The following is a 23,791-nucleotide window of genomic DNA, read 5'->3' on the forward strand; positions in this document are numbered from 1 at the left end:
ACTCTTGCAGATCTTCTTCTTCTACGGGGTTCTCTTCCTCCTCATATTGTTCCTGGTCCACGTATCTGACGGTGGCACCTCTGGGTTTGCGACGGCACACCTTCTCATAGTGTCCGAAAATGTTGCAATATGCACACTTCGCCCGGAACGCCGGACATACCTTGTCGTTTCCCAAATGTGTTGTGCTTCCACACCTGTAACAACTCGGTTTACCTCCTCTGCTTGTCCTTTGGGCTGTGGCTCCTGTCTGTTGCGGGCCTTTTCTGTTGTCCGAGTTTCTCGTTGATTCTTTCTGTTTGTTCTTCTCACCTTTGTAATTCGTCATGACTCTGCAGACTGTCTGTGTGTTTCCCGTGTCCTTCCTGGCTGCTTGCGCACACCTCTTTGACATCTCCGCCTTCTTCACCATGGCCCACACCTCTTTCAAGGAGGCATCGCCGTTGACCCACAATTTCTCCTGGACGTGCGTACTCGTAGTGTGCATAATTATTTGATCACGGATGAGGTCATCGTGTAGAGGACCGAACTTGCATGTGAGGGCCAGTTTTTGAAGTGCAGACACATATTCATCCACTGTCTCGCTTCCTGCTTGCTTTCTGTGGAAGAAACTGTGTCTGTCAATAGCCACGCATACCACGGGTCTGTAGTGCGCATCTAGATCAGCTATGGCATGGCTGAACACGTCGTCATCAGTGTCATCCCGTTGACCTTTCACAATGGTGTCGAACACTCTGATGCCTTCAGGGCCCAAATTGTGCAGCAAGATCTTCAATCTCCTCTTGCTGGAATATGCCGCCCCACTCTCTTCTTCTAACGCCTCTAGATAATTCTGGAAGTACCTCTTCCAATCCTCCCAGGGCATCACCGGTTCACCCCTGGCTGGGAGAAAAGGCACCATTTGAGTGAGTGTTGTGGATTGCGCCGCCATCCTCCTGACGACGGTGGAATTAGAAGGAGCTGCAACGTCACGGTTGGGAGGGCTGCCAATAGTCTGTCTGGTGCTGGTGTCCGCTACGCTGCCACTGCCCCCTGTCGCTCCACTCGATGTCGCTGCCGTGGTGTGTAGGGAACGCTGTCCCTCTCTGCCAACCGCCGCCGATTTACCGCCTTGGCTTGCCTCCTCCGCCAGTTTGGCGCGGGAACTGCGCCGCGCAGTCCTTGCCTCCCACCTGCCTCACGAACACAGGTTCAAACTTCTCTACCTCGTGGCCCCTGAGACAGGAGAGGCGTACTGTGCACCTGTCCTAGCCGGCTCGACTCTCTCCTTGGTGAGCGCTGCTCGGTAATGGTGGTCACTTGCTGCCACCTCATGCAACAGCAGCTAGGCAGTATCACCAGGATGCTGTTGCTCCCACTACTCGCTGGCACCTGTGGCGTGGTTGTGGTCGGAAAGTGCTGTGAGCGCAGCGCGCTCTGTCCTCTGCCGCGCTCCGGGTGGTGGGCGTGTCTCTCCCTTCGGCGGGAACCGGGGAGTCGCCGTGCGTGTCTGCTTGCTATTGGGCACACTGCGGGCAAGGACACCTCATCGCCATTGTGGAAGCCCCCTTTACCCAATGATCACAGGAGCCGAGAGCTTCTTTAGTTATATTTATTACCCGAAGCGCCGGGATACACCGCTGCTTTGTATGCGGTCGGCGCCGATAATCAAAATGGCCGCCTTCCGCTTCCTGTTACTCCCTTCCGGTTCCGGCTAGGAAAGCTAGACCTTCACCACATCGTCCAGGCGCTGGGGAACACCCAATTTCCACCCACAGGTCTAGTTTACACTCAAGTCAGGGACACTAACATTATACGTTTTTTTTCCGGCAGCAGTGTTTCCTGCATAATTATTGCTGTGTCACATTTGCCACATGATCATCTGCTCCATAATCTTTAGCATTAAAAATAAGTGTTCCTACCTCAAAAGAATCAGAAGTTATTAAAAACGCAGCGGCGCAGTTGCCCTCAGTGGAAGGCACTTCGCAAAGGTTTACTTTTTTGTCGCTTATTGCTGCATGAGGGTGTTACACTGGAACTAATTAAGAGCAGTAACTCTTACTCCAGACAGTGTTAGCCTGCGTAAAAATGACAACATATTGAAGTATACCATCACAAAAGGTGCAGCATTACACCTTATAATTTGACTTTTCTTGCTGCATAATTTAGTCAACCCTGCTGCATAACTTGATCCTCCCCTGCTGCATTATTCCAGAGGTCCTGCTTCAGTGAGTAAATCCATGAAAGTGTTTGAAACCAAAGTTCATGAATTGGAAAAGTGATTTTATAGTTGTAAATAAGGCTATTTGGACGTGCAAGTCATCTTTACATGTGTAACTAATTTTAAGAATGAGGCCCTAAGAAAATGCCACTAGGTAGAGAAAAGCTAGACCAAATACTGCCGGTTACTATAATATAACCAGTCGGTAAATTGAAAATGGAAAAGTAGCTAAAGCCATGGTCAATATGTTCATGAGTGGAGACTCCAGTAGGTGGTACCGTACATGGGTCGTAAGCGACTTATACTTAGAAGCAGGCATACCGCACAGTTTTCCATGACCATTTTAAAATCTTTTGAAAATAAATGCTAATTTTTTACATTGATTTGGTATAAAAAAAAGTTAATATAAATTCTATGCGCTGAGATCACATCAGCTTTATAGAATGGTTCTATGTTTTCAAACGTTTTTTTTTAATTCCTCTTTGTTTTTGACCTCACTTCCCTGCCACCTTTTTTTTTTTTTTTTAAAGAGTTTTATATAGCGCGAACTAGACCCGATACATCGGGTATCAGAGCGCTTTACATGAGTACCAGTTTTGTTACAGAAGGACACATTCGTTTTTATTAGGCACAGGGAGATTAAGTGATTTGCCCAGAATCACAGGATGTTGAGCGTCCCTGCCCAGACTCGAACCCGGCTCCCCAGCTTTGAGGTCGACCGCTCTAGCTGTAAGGCTACATCCTCTCCACCCTTCTCTGTCCTTTGTCTGTGCTCTCTGACTGCTACCAGTGCTTTTGGATTCCCATTGTTTGGTTTATGTTGCTCACCTATGGCCCCATATGAGGGGACCCGAAAACATCATAGTTAAACTCACCCAGAGTTAATCTTACCTCCGGCATTGCTAACCCGCGGGGGAATTCGGATGCAGGTATTCCCAATTTAAAGTTGGACACAGGGAGTCCCTTAAGGTATTGAGATAGAAATGAAATGTATCATAATTTGGTTTCTGTGTGAATGTTTATCTATGTATGTAGCACTGACAAAATTGTATTACCCTGATGCTGCTATCCAGCTGAAGGTCATGCAGAAGAGACTACTTTGTGTGGCTAGTTCGCAAACCTATCACTCTCCGTCATTCTTGTGGGGCCAAACGTGTTCCACTGTATCACACTGTATTTGATTTGTTGTGTCACACCTCAGTCTAATGGTCCTACCGCTGGAGTGCTGCTTGCACTTGAGTTTGCACCAGAGATCTGCACGGTGCAAATCATGCTGCATCAATTCATAACCAGTGAATCAGAAACACCACACCAAATTTCATTGGTAATTCCCCATTTTATCTTCTGGAATTTCAGTAGCTGAAGTCTCTGGGCGAAAAACACCAGACATTCAGGATGACTTCGGATCTTATAATCTTGATTGGACTGTCCATTTCTGTTTCAAAGCAAAAGTCATGCAGGCGATGTGCAGTATTCAGTCTCTCAATTGTTCTTTTTGCTTATGTTTCAAGGCACAGCCCTTTTGGATTTAACAGAGGATTTGTAATGAGACCCTCATTGCTTTAACCAGTTAGCACCTTGATCTTCATGCTCATGCGAAAATCTATTCCGGCATTCCTTCGGTTGCTCTGCACAGTTGTCAAGTCTTAAAACACGGTTCCTGTGGTGTCCACACGCTTGCTGTAAATCTTGATGGGATCAGTAACCCCAGTTATCACAACCTTTGTGTTAACTGCAGCACTCGGAATGGGGTCCTGAAGTCTGTGATGTTAGTTTCAATTCAACCTTAAAACAGCGTTTTTTAGTGGACTCTAAGCACCGAGAAATCAGCTTTAAGGTGGGAGATCTCAGTGTATGCAGAATCTCTGCATGGATTACCAAGGCAGCGGCTTCTTTTGACGTGACTGAAAACAAGTTCAAGACCGGTACTGGGATCTCCCCTAGTTTCAGCACTTTGGATGCACTGTGTTTTTGAAGACAATACTGAGAGAGCGCAAACTGATTTACATGTATGAGTACATCACACTTACCTGTAGTAAGCACAAATCATGAAGAGAAATGCCATGAGTGCTAATAGTATCTGCAATTATATTCAAAAACGTATAGCTAATGTAGAGATTTAATAGAAGTGGAACTAATACAGAAATGTGTGACATTATATGATTTTATTAGACGTGATTATTTTTGAATCCATGTCGTGAAGCTGCTAAAACATAAGATGGTATGTGGTTAAAAGCAGAACGTGGTAGGCCTCAGGGCCAGAGCTGGAGCTGAAGGGGAAAATGGTTCTTTTCACGACACAGATTATATTAAGGTTTTTGGTCATTGCATTAATGGACCATGATTTATAGAAATGTTTACTTAATAATAGAAATAAGAGTATTAACATGCTTTAATTAAATGAAGAAGTTGAATGCTATAATCATAATGAGAAATATTGTAGGCCTGAAATGTTTTAGAATTGATTTATACGTACATGTTTGGGCTGAGAAATGTTGCAAGCCTTTTTCTTTTTAGAAGTCTATGAGAGTTGGGTTCTTGGCGGCAGATATCTGTCTGCAACAGGAAAGGGGGGATCCAATTATAAATGAATGAATAGAGGTCTGTTCAGTAGACGGCCCAGACATGGAGGAGGGTTCTGGAATGTTTAAGGGGTATCAGCGGGCCGGAGAAGAGTCTGAGAAGCAAGGTCAACTCTAACGTCTGAGGCCCAATACAAAGCATCATGGAAAAAGCCTGAAGTTGCACCACGTGAGAGGCGTTTCGCAAGGGGCGTCTCAAATGTTGTTGACTGTTTTGTATTAGGGACAGCACCCCTGGGTGGAGTTAGAGCAGAGACCTGAGGACCCTTTAGAGAGCGGATGGGTAGGCAGTGAGGGGTCATGACTGGAGAACTTTAGGTTTTCACCAAGAGACTTAGAGTGAGTGACTTCCCTTGGGGTCATTCACTGCTGACACCTTTGTTAGGTTGGGATTTGGTTAAGTAGGGATACCATCTAGAACAGGGTAGGGACGCCTAACCTGTGTTTGTTTTCCTCCAACCTAAATGAAGGAGAGATATGCGTCTATGCTGATAGCTTTATTATTTTTAGAACTTGTGTTAGTGATTTCTGTTGCTCGTCTGAGGGCTTTTCGAGAGCACATGTATGTAATTGGACCTGTGTATCTCGTGAATCTCATTCTGAGATGCCTGTATTTGCAGCTCATTATATCTTTACAATAAACTTTTGAAAACTAGACGTTGTCCGTGATCTTTGAGAGTAGAGTCCTTTCTTGGGTGAACTAACTTGCAGATGGGTGTACTGTTTTCCTCCTAGACAGGCAACAAAGGTTCAGTCGACCAGATCGAGGTTTGGATCAATAGATATAAGGTATCGATCAAAATCTCGCCCTTTCAGTTGGTAGCTATAGAGGATGGTTGCCTTCTTGAGGACGGTGACCTAGGCCAGGTTAGCTTACCCCAAGGCCCCTAGAAATCGATGATCGGAAGAACAGCCCGCAGATGAAGATCCGGATGACGTGAGACAGAAAAAGCAGCAGTATCGGTCGAGAGTGAGTATAAAGGGTTATGCGTGTTAGATTGCGGTGTTTTGTATTGTATCTATGTTGTAATGTCTGGCGGAGTTGAATGTCTGTAGAGTGACTGTGGAACAGGTTGTGAGCGCGCGCAACCGGTGGAAACCTTAAGTTCAAGGAGAGCTTAAGTGGTTCGGGTGTATCGGACACCCAGAGTAATTGTCAACTAGTGTGAAGGGGGTCATGAGGTACCATTGATCACCCGAGAGACCGAGATAGGGGGAACGTAAGAGTGAGTGCGTGAGTAACGGACGCTGGTCGGAAGTTACTGTGTGTGTAAGCAACCTATCAGAGAGACGATAGACATCTCGTCAGTTGTGTTGACAATTACAGATAGACTGTGGACGTACAGTCGAGAGAGAAGTGACCGCTTGGTCGGAAGTAGTCATTTTTCGGTGTATGAATGGGACGCATGCATAACCGGGAGACGAGTTGAGAAAGGAGGGGTGCTGCTGCGAAGCGGAGAAAAGTGACGTCAGGTGGTGTCGCGCAGTGATTGGCTGACCGGCGAAAGACCGCGCTGTGATAGGCCAGATAGCGAACACGTCAGACAGGGTCGCGACGTGATTGGCCGACAGGAGAAAGACCGCGCTGTGATAGGCCAAGCTAGCAAAGCCGCGACAGGATTGGTGGATTGTCATCAGGAAGTAAACAGAGTAGCGAGGCTGGAGTTTGTGCGCATAATTATGAAGTGTTTTAAATGGTTGAAAGCGCTGTTTAAGAAAGAGAAGCGAGGATCGTATGAAGGGGAAGAAGCCCCGCCGGAGGGTACGCCAGCTCGTTATATGGCAGTAAATGTTGGGTTGCATACGATCCTTTGGATATCAGAGTGGAGTAAGATTACTGAAGGAAATGAGGAACTGACGTTCCCGAAGTACGGGACGTTCAGATTAGAGGTGTTACATCGATTGAAATCAGTCATGACCTCAAAGAGACCCTTGCCTAGACCAACCCAGTTTGAAGCTCTTGATGCATGGATTAGGGCAGCGCATGAAAAGAATATGAACAGACGACAAGAAAGGGTGAAACGCTCGGTAAGGGCAGTGCAGGATGCCAGGTGGGATGCGGATGCTAAAAGATGGAGAGTGCATAACATGGAAGTAAATAAACTGTACCCAGTGTTAGAGGCGCCAGTAAATAAAAGTCCCCTGGAAGAAGATGATGAGAGCGAAACAGAGGACAGTCTGATAAACAGATTACTGACAGACAGGCCACCCCCGTATAATAGAGCAGGGGGAGAGGTCGAGAATACTGAAGGAGCAAAGGGGGGCAATGCAGGAGAGCATAGACCGCTTCCCAGTTCAGAGTGGGATCCTGAGCCAAAGAGAGAGCTGTCTCAGCCTAGTCAGGTGCAACAGGTAGTCGGTAGGTTTGTGGTACAAAGAGCGCCGGAAACGGAAAGCGCCACATCCTACCCATTACCAGATGCACTACAGGTACCTGTTACCATAGGTCCTATAATATCGATATATGACCAAGAGAGAGCAAGAGGGGAAGAACGGAAACGGAAAGACAGAGAAAGAGCAGAGGAGGCGAGGAGGAACGATACCACTAATTCCCCAAGTCAGATGCCGATACCCAGAGAGTGGAGTACACCGATGCACACAGCAGGGGACCCAGGAGGAGATCCTGGGGGCCCTAGATGGCCAATGGATCTGAGGGGATCTGGACGAAAATCCTTTCAAGAGCTAAATGAGTACATGAAGCAGTGGGATGAGGCAGTGAAGGCTCAAAAGTGCATCAATGCGGCAGAAGCAGAAAGGGAAAGTCAGGACAGCAGAGCACGGACTCACTGCGGGGCTGGGGAGAGTAGCCCGGAGTGGGACTGTAGAGGGAGTAGGGGAGTCACCCATTGGGCCCGGAGTGGAGGTAGAACAGACCTGGAAAACGGGGGCCCCGGGAGTGAAGGGGTGGCGCGCCCAATACTCAGTGAAGAGGAGAGGAGAGCGCAAGAGTACAGAAACAGCTTTAAGTGTCCACACTGTGTACCTGGCACCAGAGAACTGAATGGGAGTTGTGAGAGGACGCACCATAGTCCCTGTGATGACAGAAATGAGCGCAGCCCAGGGAATATGGGGAACCAGGAAGGATCGTATCGGATACTGAGCGATACGAGGCAAAGGGAGTGTAGCGACCAGAGAGAAAATAATAGAGAGCTATGCGGTGAGAGGAGAGAAGAAGATGAGAGTGGGCAGAGAGAGAGTAGGGGTAACAGGCCCGTGTTCCATCACCTTCCAAGATCGGATGGCCGAGCATGGGACCTGGAGAGATGGGAGCAAGGGAGGCCACCCATTAACTCTCCTGAGCCCAAACGCAGAGCTCGAAGTTGGGATGGGAGGGAGACCAGTGAGCCCCCTTCGAAAGACATATTGCGAGCTGAGATAAAAGCCAAGAGACTCGATGTCTCCAGTTTAAGGTTAGACCTGGATGACATGGTAGATGGTACCCTGCCTTTAGAAAGAATGGAAATGTATGAACAGGATGAAATACTGTATATGGCAAAGGACATCACTCGAAAGGCGAGAGCAGTCCATGAGAAGTTAGTCGAACTAGCAGGCAAATATATGGTGGACTTGTCAAGAACCAAAGCATTACAGGGTAACCACAGGCTACATTACTCAGATCGAGACCTAGATGAGAGGAGAACGATTGGGCTGAAAACACACATAAGGGAATTGATTACTGGAATAAGGACATGGAGGGCACTAGATAAGTGGGAAGAGAGGTGGTCCAAGAAAGGGACCGGCAGGAGAAGCATGATTGGTATGACACCAGGACAGCAGGGAATAGAAGCTTACCCTTTGCGGGAAGTTGCAAATGGGAACTATGTACATGTCCCTTGGAGTAGGGGAGATTTAGCTGCTTTTACCACCTCTTTCCCCAAGTTACGAGAGAACCCTGTGGAGTGGTACAAGCAAGTCGAGAGGTTTGTAAAAATCTCCAAGGTCCTATGGATAGATCTGAACACGCTGTTTGACATTGTAGTACCAGGAGATCTGTGGACAGCATGCAAGGTTAGCGCTGAGTGGCCCACAACGGAGCCAGAGAGAGATGCCAAGACTAATGGGCCGTCCGAGATTGTGATGGCAAAATTCGAGAGAGTGATGACTTGGCTGAAAGAGAAGGTGCCAATGCAAGACATAGATTGGGTCAGAATAGACCGAACGAGACAGGAACCCAAAGAGACAGTCCATGAATATTACGAGAGATTGCTGAAGGCGTTTAAACAGTATAGCGGTTTGGATGTAATGGATCCAAAAGACATAGGACAATTCGTGTCCAAGTTCGTTCTGGGACTGAGACCGGATATTAGTTTAATGATTCAGCAACACTCGATTTGTTGGCAAACTAAACCCCTAGATGAAATACTGAGATATGCCAGGTACTGCTGTGATGAGATAGATTCCAAGGCTAAGAAACTAAAGGAAAAGTTGATGGTGGTACAGATGCAAGCAGCAGGGAAGGGGGGACCACAGCAACAGCAGCAAGGGACAGGTACAGGAGGAAAGAAGCAGTACAGTCAGAACAAGGGTAACGAGGAGAGTTCCACCTTTAGACCCAGAATAGACATAGCTACCTTGAAGAAAACGACTAGGTGCCACCAGTGCAACGAGCTGGGGCATTGGAAACGCGAGTGCCCCTACAATGTAGAGATAGGAGAGCAAGAGATAGAGGAGGAAGAGGTTCAGAGCGCACCTACAAGAGGGGTAACGCCATACCAAGGAAAGGTGCTCAAAGGGGGGGCTCCTCCCCGAGCCCAGTTCCCGCAACCTCCTCGAGTAGGGAGTATGGGTAAGACCTATAGACAAATGCCCCTGTTTGTGGAAGGGGAAGAGTGCTATTATGTGGACCCATTAACCGGACAGAGAGTGGAAAGAGAAGACTGCACCCTCGGGGCAGCCTTAGAGGTAGATCAGAGGGGACCCTATGTGGAAGCAGAAGTAGCAGGGTGCCCTACGACATTTCTGGTGGACACAGGAGCCACTAGATCCACGATCAGATCAGCTGCAGTTCCAGACCTGCCCATGTCTGGAGAGACCATACAGGTGGTAGGGGTCGCAAACAGGAGAATAACCAGCCAATTGACAGAACCGGTACAGGTGAAAATAGGGAAGTACAGCGATGAGCACCAATTTGTAGTTTGCGATTCAAGTCCTGTGTGTTTGCTAGGAAGAGACCTGTTGTGTAAATTGAATTGTACTATATACTGTACACCTCAGGGAGTGGAGGTATTGACCAATGATGATGATGCAGATTTCAAAGTTGCAAACTCAAGAATATGTGTGGAGCTGTACCCTACTTTGACAGTAGACGAGCTTCCCTGGGATTTGAGAGAGACAGTGGCATCAGAAGTATGGGATTTCACTGGGGAAGAGATTGGATTGGTCAAAGGGGTGGACCCAGTGAAAATTGTAGTGAAACCGCATGCTGAGTTCCCAAGAACACCCCAATATAAATTGACTCCAGAAACGATTGCAGGCATAAAACCCGTGATCGAGTCCATGATTAAACAGGGAATACTGAAAGAAATCGTGGGTAGTCCATGTAACTCCCCGATTATGGGTCTGCAGAAACCAAATGGGAAATTTCGGATAGTGCAGGACCTTCGAAAGATTAATAACATAGTCGTTTCGTGTTGTCCAGTGGTACCGAATCCATCAGTGATACTGTTTCAGATTCCATTCCAAGCAGAGTGGTTCACAGTGATCGATCTTTGCCAGGCTTTCTTTTCGATCCCTTTGGACGAAGATAGCCATTTTCTTTTCGCATTTAAACTGGAAAATCGCGTCCTAACATGGTGTCGTATCCCTCAAGGGTATACAGAGAGTCCATCGATCTTTAACCAGCTTTTGAAGAAAAATCTTGAAAGTCTAGTGCTGCCCCAGAAGTCAGTTCTGGTCCAGTACATAGACGACCTTCTTGTGGCGTCAGAGACAGAAGAAGCTTGCAGGGAAGACTCCATTGCTTTGTTAAATCACCTAGCTGCCAATGGGCATAAGGTGTCCCCGGGAAAATTGCAGTACTGCCTGACAGAAGTGCAGTACTTGGGACACAGAATTGAGAAAGGCAAACGAAAGGTGTCACCAGACAGGATAGAGGCGATCATGAAAATGAATGCGCCTAAGACACAGAGAGAGGTCAGGATGTTTCTAGGGATGGTGGGTTATTGCCGACAGTGGATCGTGAACTTTTCACTGAAAGCAAAGCCCTTGCAAAAACTGACGCACAAAGAGGTGAGTGATCCGGTACCATGGGACAAAGACTGTTTGATGGCTTTCTTACAGCTGCGAGAGGACCTGTGTCGTGCTCCGGCATTGGGAATGCCTGATTACAATAAACAATTCTTCCTTTACTGTTGTGAGAGAGAAGGTTGTGCGTTGTCTGTGTTGGTCCAAATCCATGGGAATGCCCGTAGACCAGTTGCTTATTTCTCGGCTACTTTAGACCCAGTAGCCGCAGCGTTGCCCGGATGTCTCAAATCCGTTGCTGCAACGGGTGTCAGCATTGAAAGATGTGAAAATATCGTTATGGGGCACCCGTTAGAGGTGTGCGTGCCACATTCTGTTGAACTGTTAATGACCAGGACCAAAACACAGCATCTGACCAACAGCAGGCTCACGCGCTATGAGCAAGTTATTCTTGCTGCAGAGAACGTGACCCTCAAGAGATGCTCTGTTTTGAACCCTGCTACCTTAATGCCACTTCCAAATGATATCGATGATGATGATGAATGTACAGACCATGACTGTCTCGATGTGACTGAACTATGCACCAAACCCAGACCCGACATCGTAGATGAGCCACTGACCGACCCAGACGAAGTTTTCTTTGTCGATGGCTCATGTGTAAGAGACGAAGTTGGGCAGTTGAGAGCAGCTTATGCTGTTTGTACAATTGAAGGAGTTGTGGAAGCTGGGTGCCTGGAAGGAGTACACTCCGCTCAGGTAGCCGAGATTATTGCCCTGACACGTGCTTGCTTAGCAGGCAACCAAATTCGAGTCACCATCTACACCGACAGCCAGTATGGGTATGGGGTAGTTCATGATTACGGGCAGTTATGGTCTCAAAGAGGGTTCATGACTTCTTCAGGCTCTCCCATTCGCAATGGAGAGTTTGTGCGCCTGTTGTTAGAAGCATTGCAATGCCCAGCAAGTATCGCAGTTGTAAAGTGCATCGCACATACCAGAAATGAGGACTTTGTTTCGAAAGGCAATAGATATGCTGATGAAGTTGCGCGGTATTGCGCGGAACAAGGTTACTCTTTCACAGAGGTGGATGTGGGTGGAATAAATGTAAGAACTGAATTAGCCATGATACTGGAAACTGTTGATACTTGGGATGAACTGTCAACCATGCAAGAAAATGCTCCAGATTCTGAAAAAGAAACATGGGAAAAGGCAGGATGTGTAATGGGTGAGACCCATTTTTGGGTCTCAGCAGACGGCAGAGCAGTGTTGCCCAATGAGATGGTGAGTCCAATGGCTAGGCTCATACATGGTCCAGTACACTTAGGGAGAGATGCTATGCTGAGAGTGTTTAGACAGACTTGGTACAATCCTAAGTTTAGAATAGCAGCAGAAGCAGTGTGCCAGCGTTGTGTGACCTGCCAGCAGCTGAACGTAGGGAAAAGAACACCAGTTGCACTAAGTCACATAGGAAGGTCAGGAGGTCCATTCAATAGAATGCAGATAGATTTCATTGAAATGCCAAGGTGCAACCGCCTCCGCTATGTCCTGGTGGTTGTTTGTGTGTTCTCCAGATGGGTTGAGGCATACCCTACACGTAGGTGCGACACCCTCACGGTGGCTAAGTTACTGCTTCGAGAACTCATCCCTCGCTTCGGGGTGCCGGCCTTTTTGGAATCAGATAGGGGAACACATTTTAACAGCGAGCTTGTGAAGATGATCTGTGTAGCACTAAATATTGACCAAAAGCTACATTGCAGTTACCGACCAGAAGCCTCAGGAATTGTGGAACAAATCAATGGCACAATCAAGGCCAGAATAGCGAAAGTGTGCTCCTCAACGACCCTGAGTTGGCCTGATGCCCTGCCATTAGTTCTCATGAGCCTTCGTAGTACCCCAGACAGAAGAACAGGGTTGTCACCACATGAGGTGTTAATGGGGAGAGCAATGAGGCTGCCATCTATTCCAGCTACTGCACTGTTAAATATCACAGATGATATGATCCTGGACTATTGTAAGGGGCTGTCTGACGCCATGCGTTCTGTGTCCCTTCAGGTGCAGGCTGCAGAGGTTCCAGCGTGCCAGGGCCCGTGCCATGACCTGAACCCTGGGGACTGGGTCCTGGTAAGAAAACACGTGAGAAGAAGCTGTTTGGATATTCGTTGGCGTGGACCCTTCCAGGTCATCCTGATCACCAACACAGCTGTAAAGGTGGGAGGCCTGCCCAATTGGATCCACGCGTCACATACGAAAAGGGTTCCAGCACCTCTGGAAACAGCTCCTCTCTCGGATAGACGTCCAGCTGAGGACCGAGAAGCCATAGAGGGGGCTAGCCAAGCTGTAGAGGTGTCAGCGGAAGCAGGGAACGAGTCTGACCAAGCTGAGGACGGTCAGTACAACAGCGAAACGGAGGACGCTACAGAAGGAGAAAGTAGCTGGGAGTACGAGTCTGACCCTGACAGGTCTGAAAGAGAGCGAGAACAGACCAGAAGGAGAAGGAGTAGAAGGGCACGTGGAGAAGCTAATTGGCCGCAAAGAAGGAGCTCTAGCCTGAGGTCAACTCCAGAGTTAACCCTTCCTCCGATATCAGAAGACTCAGATCCAGAAGAAGGTGCTCAGGGCGCTGAAGCACCGGACCGAAGAAGGTCAAGAAGAGTGCGAGTGCCTAACAGAAGATACTCCACACCTGAGTGGACATATCTGGCGTCAAATGTCTGTGAAACCGGAGACAGGGAGGATCCGAGCGGTGGTGGTGTCCAGTTCTGAGCCCATTATCACCGTGGAAATACGACTGTTGGTACCCGGTGTCGAACAAGAAGGGTCGCTGACATTCGTGCTCCCTAGACCTCCCCGCCTCAGCAAGTTAAAATACATGTTTCTTACAGAATTGCAATTCCCCGACTTTGGTACAACGATAACAGCACATGAAGAGCACAATCTTCGTTTGGAAATACTGAACTATGCTATTGAAGCTGCAACCACAAATCTGATAGTAGACTGTTAAAGGACTTTGTAAATATAGCAAGCAGAAAAAAAGAAGATTACCTAGCGCCCAGGAAGCAGAGAATTTTAGGGAACTTCCCTTGAGTTGATGGAGAAGGGCTAGGGTTGTCTTTTTGAACTGTTAAAGGACTTTTGCGAAGAAGGCTGTCAGCCTCCAGCTGTGTGGATTCTAAAGACAAAAGGATTGAAAAGAGACTGTAAAGGAACGAGAGGAAAAGAACTTTTTGCAAAGATAAAGAGAGAGCTATAATATCTGTCGAAATGGAGGCCGGCACCCCGAACCGCAGAGCTAAATGTATAATAGGTACACTAATAGTAGGAGTGATAATATTAATAGCTTTAGTGGTAACAATTTCTTATGTAAAGGGAAATGAAGAAGAGGCAAAGGTAACTGATGTGAGTTCTGTAGAAACGCTTACACCCACTGTTGCTGGTGAGAAAAGGGAAAACACTCAAGAGAAAGCGTTATTAGCTGCAGAAGCCCGCAGGTTACATGTAGACGAGTCCCAAGGAGACTTTAGGTCAAATGCTTATGCTAAACTTTTGTATGAATACGTGGATGCCATGGAGGTTAAGGATTGCTACGTCTGCATGCAGTTGCCTGCGTCTGTAGATGAAGGAATTCGCTATCATCACCTCCCTCTGACATATGGCATTACATGTAGCTTATTGCTTAGTATATTTTATGAGAGAGATAGTTTTGAATACTATTTCTCAAATTATGATTCAGTGTTGCCAGAAGTCCCGAATTATAAGCAGATGAATAAATGGGATTACTGGAAGAGTGAAGACAGATTGGCCAAATTCTTCATTCCTTGGATTACCTTAGATACTTCACATGCCCGTAGAAATAACCTGACATGCAAGGTGTCAGAAGTCGAGAAGAAGTTCATAGGGCAGGTGGATGATCGTTACAGGAGACAAAAGATTTTGAAAAAATCAGGACAAGGGAAAATAGATTGGACCGAGGAAGAGAAGTCACATAAGAGAAAGGGTAGTAGTGGTCCAATAGCTTTAGATAAAGCGCAGAGAGGAAAGTTATGTCTTCACAGAGCCAAAACGTATTATGAAAATGTATACGTAGGTGAAGTTGACTGTGAACATGCTTTTAATTTAGAGTATTACACTAAGGATTTCCTGAAGGGAATGCAAGTGATTCCAAATGTGTATTTTGTATGTGGAAGAAATGCTTACGTGAGACTACCTGACAACTGGTATGGATCATGTTACTTGGCAATTGTCTTCCCCAAAATATATCATGCACAAGACTTAGTGATCATTGAGGGTCAGACATCATCGAGGGGAAGGAGAGATGTAGGTGATGCCGAAATGGTTGGAGATGTCTTTGGAGCTATGTTCCCTCTTTTGGGAATAATCCTTAATGATGTTAAAATTAGACGACTGGCAACAGTTGTCGACAGGTTGTCTGCCAGCACTGCTCAGTCCTTAATGCTGGTAGAAGGAGAGATGCAATCGATAAGGGCTATGGTTCTTCAAAATCGTCTTGCATTAGATGTCCTACTAGCAAAAGAGGGCGGAGTCTGTAAGGCTTTGAAGGTCCAGGAATGTTGCACTTACATTCCAGACAATTCGAAGCCCCTTGAGAAAGTTATTAAGAACATAACTAGTATTCACAAGGAGATCGAAGACTTGAGTAGAGAAAATGTCTGGGAAAAGGTGGGCCACGGAATGAGTACAGTTGGAGGGTGGTTTTCCGCCTTAGGCAAAAGCTTTGTATGGTATATCCTAAAGCCTATCATCATAATATTGATCTGTGGGATAATATTGTGGGGATTGGTGAGGGTATTCAAATGGTACAGAGCAAGAAGGTCAGAAAGGGCCCAAAGAGAGCAGCTGCGGAGATTGGCTGCCATACAAGATAATCAGTACAGGAGTCTGAGGGCTCTGGAAGCGCAGAGAATGCCAGCAATAACTGCAGTTTAAATGTTAGTGATGACCCCGAGAGGTCATCAAAGGGGGGAACTGAGAGAGCGCAAACTGATTTACATGTATGAGTACATCACACTTACCTGTAGTAAGCACAAATCATGAAGAGAAATGCCATGAGTGCTAATAGTATCTGCAATTATATTCAAAAACGTATAGCTAATGTAGAGATTTAATAGAAGTGGAACTAATACAGAAATGTGTGACATTATATGATTTTATTAGACGTGATTATTTTTGAATCCATGTCGTGAAGCTGCTAAAACATAAGATGGTATGTGGTTAAAAGCAGAACGTGGTAGGCCTCAGGGCCAGAGCTGGAGCTGAAGGGGAAAATGGTTCTTTTCACGACACAGATTATATTAAGGTTTTTGGTCATTGCATTAATGGACCATGATTTATAGAAATGTTTACTTAATAATAGAAATAAGAGTATTAACATGCTTTAATTAAATGAAGAAGTTGAATGCTATAATCATAATGAGAAATATTGTAGGCCTGAAATGTTTTAGAATTGATTTATACGTACATGTTTGGGCTGAGAAATGTTGCAAGCCTTTTTCTTTTTAGAAGTCTATGAGAGTTGGGTTCTTGGCGGCAGATATCTGTCTGCAACAGGAAAGGGGGGATCCAATTATAAATGAATGAATAGAGGTCTGTTCAGTAGACGGCCCAGACATGGAGGAGGGTTCTGGAATGTTTAAGGGGTATCAGCGGGCCGGAGAAGAGTCTGAGAAGCAAGGTCAACTCTAACGTCTGAGGCCCAATACAAAGCATCATGGAAAAAGCCTGAAGTTGCACCACGTGAGAGGCGTTTCGCAAGGGGCGTCTCAAATGTTGTTGACTGTTTTGTATTAGGGACAGCACCCCTGGGTGGAGTTAGAGCAGAGACCTGAGGACCCTTTAGAGAGCGGATGGGTAGGCAGTGAGGGGTCATGACTGGAGAACTTTAGGTTTTCACCAAGAGACTTAGAGTGAGTGACTTCCCTTGGGGTCATTCACTGCTGACACCTTTGTTAGGTTGGGATTTGGTTAAGTAGGGATACCATCTAGAACAGGGTAGGGACGCCTAACCTGTGTTTGTTTTCCTCCAACCTAAATGAAGGAGAGATATGCGTCTATGCTGATAGCTTTATTATTTTTAGAACTTGTGTTAGTGATTTCTGTTGCTCGTCTGAGGGCTTTTCGAGAGCACATGTATGTAATTGGACCTGTGTATCTCGTGAATCTCATTCTGAGATGCCTGTATTTGCAGCTCATTATATCTTTACAATAAACTTTTGAAAACTAGACGTTGTCCGTGATCTTTGAGAGTAGAGTCCTTTCTTGGGTGAACTAACTTGCAGATGGGTGTACTGTTTTCCTCCTAGACAGGCAACAAAGGTTCAGTCGACCAGATCGAGGTTTGGATCAATAGATATAAGGTATCGATCAAAATCTCGCCCTTTCAATACTGTATGCAGTCACACAGGCTCTCGCCACCTTTCTCTACTCTCACCAGATGCTGCCCTTCTGGTGGCTTGTTATTTGAACCTTGCATCAAACTAACGCTCTCGATCTATTTTTGCATGTTTCTGTCCTCCAACACGGCTTCTGCCTGGGATGATGAGTTCTTGTTGTTCCTGTGGATTATTCTCATGACCCAGTTTTGTTGTTTTACCCTTTAGTAGACAAACAAGTGGATGTCTCCTTCGTGAAATCGAAACTTGCAAACTTACACCAACTCTTGCACTTGATAAATTGAGTCCCACGAGTGGAATCGGGGAAGAGGAGTGCGCTTTGGTTCTGCAGCTGATTCACGCGAAATGCCCACCTTGCTTGGCGCTAAACGCAATCTTTCGATACCCAAGCCCTGGAAAACAGACCTCTAGCCTAGCGAGGGGGGCATTTCTCGTGAATCGGCTTTAGAACCAAATCGCAATGACACAACATCATCCAGTCATTGTAGCAGTCATTATTTTGGGTCCAGCCCATCCCACTATACAGAGTTTTACCCCCTTTTGTCTGCAACGTTGGGTACCATGGATTACTATACACATGTTCCTATGTGAGTTTAGTTCGCTTACTTCGCTACCCTTCAATAATGTACAGCATGCTGCCTCTGGCATATTTTCAAGCTAGTTGCGAGTACTTTCAGGCTTAAACCTCCAGGCAAAATCTGCATTTTTTGTAAGGAGCCGAGAGAAGACAAGGAGGAAGAGTTGAAAAATGATTTGAAGGTTGGTGGTGGAGCAGTTGGTTAGTTGAGAGATGCTAGTGTGATGACTCAAGATAAAAAGTTGCAAGGCTGTGAAAAATTCGCAGGCTGTTTTTTTCTCACTAGTTGCATTCATGGCCTCAACTACAACTACATTTCATGCACCATCATTTTTTATCCCGAAGAGGGGTTGTAAATCTGCCTTATATTTATTTGTAGAGAGCACTTACTCTAGGCTTCTTGGTGCTAAGCAGGTGACAAAAGTTACACAACCAGCCTTAGAAAGAAGAAAATAGAAGTTACCGGTTGAAAAGCCAGGTTTCGTTTTTTTTTCCTGAATCTGATTCAAGTAGGCTCTGATTGATGACAGCTAGAGGGAGAGAGCTCCACAGTTTGTCTGTCTTGATGGAGAAGGATCTGCTTCCATATGTGACCGCTTTGGCCTGTGGCACAGTTAGTAGGAACTGACTGGAGGAATATAAAGCTTTATTTATGTGTCCTCTGTCAATAGATTCACCCAAAGGAAAATATTTGTTTGAGTAAATCTTTTTTCAAGTGTGAAACCAACTTTTGTGAATTGCAAAAGTTGCTTTAGAACCATTTGAGGGTGTAAACTAAACTTCCAGGGCACACAGCTTTGTGATCAGGCTCCCTCTGTGAGTGTACTACACGTACTGAGAGAGGATGCACATATGCCACATCACATTAGACCTGGAAGGACATCCTCAGGCTATGATTTCTCTTTCTTAGAAGGTCGCGGGAGAAGTAGGTATTGGTGTGTCCATTTCACTAAATACACCATCTTACCATCTACTCCTATGGGCCGAACACCAGAGACCATAATGTCCCTAGTCGCACTACTGTCTCGGAAAGTGCTCAGAAAAGAGATGAGTTCACATGAGAACAATGTTGATCAGATGTGCTATCTCTATAAAACTAGGAACCATCCTAGAAGATTAGCACCTAAAAGACGCCTTTGAGTGTCAGCATCAAAAGAGTTAACAGCTAATTCATATGTTATAGAGAATTACCTATTTCAGACAAGACAACTTGACTTAATTTATGTTTTGCAATCCCTAGTTCTTATGGGAATTTAGAATGTGTAGAAAATGAACGTCAGCTGACGTACTAGATAGCTTTAGGAAAGACTGACTGACAGAGAAAGAATCATTGTTTTAGTATGTTTTTCAAGAAATGAATATGAAAACAGTGGATGCAGTAAAAAGAACAGAAGACCACAAAACAAACGTCCAAACAAAATAGGAGGCCATTTATTTCTTTGTTTATTAGGAACAAGATTACGGACGTCCAGCTTGGAATGGCAAATATAAAAGATGATAATATAAGGTGCACAAATGCGCATTTAGGAAAACAAATCTACCCAATAACACATTGCAGCTACCAAGCCCCCCATAATATCTCAAATACATGTAAAGAAAAGAAAAAACAGGGTGGAGGAGCCCAGGAGGGATTTTGGGAGAGCATATCAATGTCGCTGATAAGTAGTGTTGAGCAGAGAGGAGCAGGGTAGCAAAGTAGGAGTCTGGGGAAAAAGTAATAAAACCAAAGTTGAGCAGATAGGGACAGATGGAGAAGCAATAAGTGAGTCGAAAATGGGAGAGCAACACAAAGAGCACGAGGCGAAACAGGACATGGGGAAGAGGGCACGAGAGCAATCAAATGCAACCACTTCAATAAAGTGTTGGAGGCAACAGAAAAAAGATGTTCCCTAAATGTAAACAGAAGAGGGATACAAGTCATCCAATCAAAAGGGTGGTAAAAAAGCTCAGCTCTAGGGAAGTGACAAACACAAAAAGAGGAAAGAAAACTATTGAATTTGAGAATCTGATGGAAACAAATAAGTTTGACAAGAAAGGCAACTAACAGAAACCAAAAGCTGATACAAAGCTCACTGGACGCAAATAAAGAGCACAGATACCAAAATATCTGATTCAGTATTCTCTCTGATCGCCATATAGATAAGAAAATGTACCCTTAGGGTTTCCTCGAAACGGTGGATTTTTTTACCCATCCACTATGTGAGCCCTCTGTTTCTTATTTGTGACTTATAAGTCAAAACATTATACACACTGAGAGGGCCTGGGCCTTTAATCCGAATAGCAGTACGTTTGGGGCAGACACACGTCACCTCCTACCACAGTCAGAGGGCCTAATGATGTGCCTAGCGGTTTGAGGACTGCCAGACTCGTGGTGGTGCAGCGGTGACGCCCTAGTCACCGCCGCACCAGTGGTTTGACCGCAGTATTACGATTTGGGTGGTGGGACCGTAATTGGACCACCGGCTCCGCCAGGGAACCGACGTTCCCTGTCGGTGGCGTGGCTGTCAGGGCCATTGTAACATGCAGGTGCTGCTGCTGCAGCACTGTCATGCATATTACAAGTTTCAGGAACGCCAGTGTTTCATGGAGGTCTTTCCTCCATGAAAAGGCTGGCGGTGCTGAAACAAAGGAGACCCTAGAGGACCCCCTCAGCCTTGGAATGCATGCAGAGGGGACATTATGGGCTCCCTGTGTGCATGCACCCCAGTTTCTGCACAGCATGGACTTTACTTTGCAGGAACCTGTGTGGCGCTCCCATTGAAAGAGGCACTGCCATGGGAACTGCCACACCACCCGCCAGAACACACAATTACTTGTAATCTGGCAGGCGGCACCGACTCTTAGCAGTGCTGGGGCAGGGCGTTGGCAAGCTGCCTGGCCCGTACTGCCAAAAGTCGTAATCTGGCCTTTTAATCCTGCAGACTGGAACAAGGAATAACCTCTATAGGTCTGTCAGTAGGTAATTTCACTCCTTTTTCTCACTGATAGGACACCTCCTTAACAGCAGGCACACCCGAGTCCAATAAGTGCTCCCCTGCAATAAGAGTTGTAGCCCCCATTGGTATACACCTTGAACAATGTGAGGCGGAGCCCTATGGTGAAGCATGCCACTGTCTATGTGGGTGAGGGCTTTTGTTCTAATAAAGGAAGATTTCCTTTAGTTATTACTGGTTAGGGATAGAATAGAATGATAACTTCCTTATACGACGTAAAGTCCAGAGTACATTTTGGTGCACATGTGTGAGATGTTGACGATTTTAACAGTCTGCAAACAGGAGACTATAACAGTGTGATTTCAGGAATCTATTTTCAGCCACTAAGGAATATGTTTAAAGTCTGTAATACCACATTGTTGTGTAGTCATAATGTTACAGCAGAGACAGGACTAAACAGTATTTCATTAATCATATTGTTCTTTTTGCTGAAAAACATTAATATTTCCCTGTTGTTAATGTTTAACACTCTTTTCATCATATTACCCAACTCACAAGTTTCAGATAGTCAATTATTCCGAAGGATGAAAAGAAAACGGTACAATTATCCCTAGGCTGACTCTCATCATGTCCTTTGACGAGACAGGTTCTTCTTTAGATGACCTGTTCTGGGTGGGAATACACCCAAATGGTGGTGAGATAATGGATACAGGAGACAAGAACTACTTAGGAAACCACACAATGGGCACATGACCCGTACAGGAGGAACTGACGGAGCAAAAACATTACTTGAAACCACAAACACCCAAAAAACTATAAATTAAGATGCAGACACCAACAGCCAAGCTCCTCTTAATATGATATATTTGTATATTTATAAATATTTATAAATATGTATGCACAGGTGCAAACAAGGAAGACCAGGCTCCTCCTAATATGAGCTATAACCAGACACACTCAAGAACGGCCAGGCTTCTCTTAAAATCATATGTTTCTGCATCTAAATGTATTTTAATTCATCTAACTCAGAAGTAGACAGGACAGCCAGGCTCTCCTTATTTTCATATGTTTGTCTATCTAGATATATCTACATGCTTCCATATCTGGATGCAGACAAGGACAGCCAGGCTCTTCTTAATATCAGATATTGTATATCTAATGATATTTCAATTCTTCTTTCTCCAGACACATACAAGGGCGTCAGGCTCCCCTTAATCAAATATATTTGCATATCTCTATATATCTATAACTATGTTCAGATACAGAGATGGATTGCTACGCTCCTCTTAAAAATGGGATCTATTCACAAAGGTATTTTGGAGTATGGGGCAATAGTCGTATACAGTTAGTACAGACAGAAAGGAATGTGCCCTCTTGCAGTTTTACTAACAGGAAGTTGGACATGTCGCGCCTTGATTCACTAAGGCATGTAAAAGTACGTAAAATGTACTTTTGAAGCACTACTTCCTCTACTCATAAATGTTTTTCTGAATGGGTCCCATTATATCTGTATATAGTAAGTCGTAATTCTTAATTCAGTGTAAACACCATAAAAGCACTCAAAAATACATTGATCAACATAAATACAAAAACATAAACTAATCCAGTAAGAGCCTTTCAATGTATATACATACATACGTCTGTATTCAGATGCAGACAGGGATGACCAGGATTCTCTCCATGCCATATATTTGTAAATGTATATTTGACTATACTAATGCAGACCATAAAGGTCAGGATCACTTTAATGTAAAAGACCTTGTTTGTAATAGATTTAAATTTGGGACGCATACGTGATGTGAGTGTCTGCTCTCTGTCCCCCCCCTCTCCAACCCTTACTCTAAACCACCTCCATCCCCCATTGACCTTAGAATCTCTTTTAAATCATATGTCTTGTCAGTCTCAAAATACTAATTTGTTTTTGTTTGTCTGTGTGTCCCCTTAAAAAAAGAGTCTCAGAGGCAGGCTGACCCTCAAAACACAGTTGACCCCACTGCCACACAGGAAGTTCCTGAAAACCAAGAACTGCTGAGGTAGGTGTGATGAAATGTACTGAATGAAGTAGAAACTGGAAAGAACCCTCTTGAGTCGAGATACTGTGGTAAGGAACTGGGAAATCATTCATTGGGGGTTTCAGAATAAATTGCAAAATACTAAATTATGAAATCAGAGTTTCAGCGAAATTTGAATGTATTGCTGCTGCAAACGGTATCATTTGATTACGTGAGTTACCCTGCATTAGAGAAGTGCCAATGGAGGCGGGCTGCCTTTCTAATGTGGCTACACGGATAACAAAATGAAATGTGTGGTTCTCTTTTACCACTGTGGACACTGGCGTCTCATGCATGAGTTTGCATTTGTTTTCTTCAAAATTGGGCCCGATTCAGGAAAAAGTAGTAAATCTGCACCTGCAGGAGTAAGTCTAAGTGAGGGGCAGATTTACTACTTTTTGGAATTCAGAAACATTCCCAGAATTATTTGTGGGGAGCTGCACCAGGGACCGTTTTCAAGACATATTTTTTGGGACTGTTATGTGACAACTCCTAAGAGTTCCTATTCCCTCTGTTCTTCACAGCTTAGAAGTGCATATGGGGTTATGAAGCTCCCAGGACAAACACACACTTTTTTCTTTTTCCTTCCTAAGCATGGAAATATGCAAACCACGCCATGGAATGACCACTTTCTACTCCTTGTGTTGGATTCACAAGTGCGAGGCTCAGAAATCTGCACTTATTTGCACCCCACAGGAAATTCGCTTTAAAGCATGCAGTTATGACCAAATTCACCTTTGTAAATCTGGCCAAAAATGGGCAGGTGGAGGAGCCCAACACGGGTAAAGTAAAGGCTAAATAAGAGATACAGTACCTGCAAAATTGAGGGTCCTTTAGACCCAAAGCTGGAAACACTAGACT

The 23,791-nt window shown here is 45.3% G+C and overlaps 1 protein-coding gene and 1 long non-coding RNA gene across 10 annotated transcripts in view; one reads left to right on the plus strand and one right to left on the minus strand.

Annotated features, from left to right (window-relative positions):
- Positions 1-23,791, minus strand: part of PITPNM2 (phosphatidylinositol transfer protein membrane associated 2) — a 1,093,290-nt gene that overhangs the window by 409,197 nt on the left and 660,302 nt on the right. The gene's annotated exons all lie outside the window — the stretch shown is intronic.
- LOC144792527 (uncharacterized) overlaps positions 1-23,791 on the plus strand; it is a 72,296-nt gene that overhangs the window by 39,109 nt on the left and 9,396 nt on the right. For both annotated transcript variants that reach the window (XR_013602575.1, XR_013602576.1), the window contains exon 2: positions 22,831-22,912. This is a non-coding gene — a long non-coding RNA (uncharacterized LOC144792527). The remainder of the gene's footprint in view (positions 1-22,830; positions 22,913-23,791) is intronic.

Source organism: Lissotriton helveticus, chromosome 11, assembly GCF_964261635.1.
Source record: "Lissotriton helveticus chromosome 11, aLisHel1.1, whole genome shotgun sequence".
NCBI classification, from domain to species: Eukaryota; Metazoa; Chordata; class Amphibia; order Caudata; family Salamandridae; genus Lissotriton; species Lissotriton helveticus.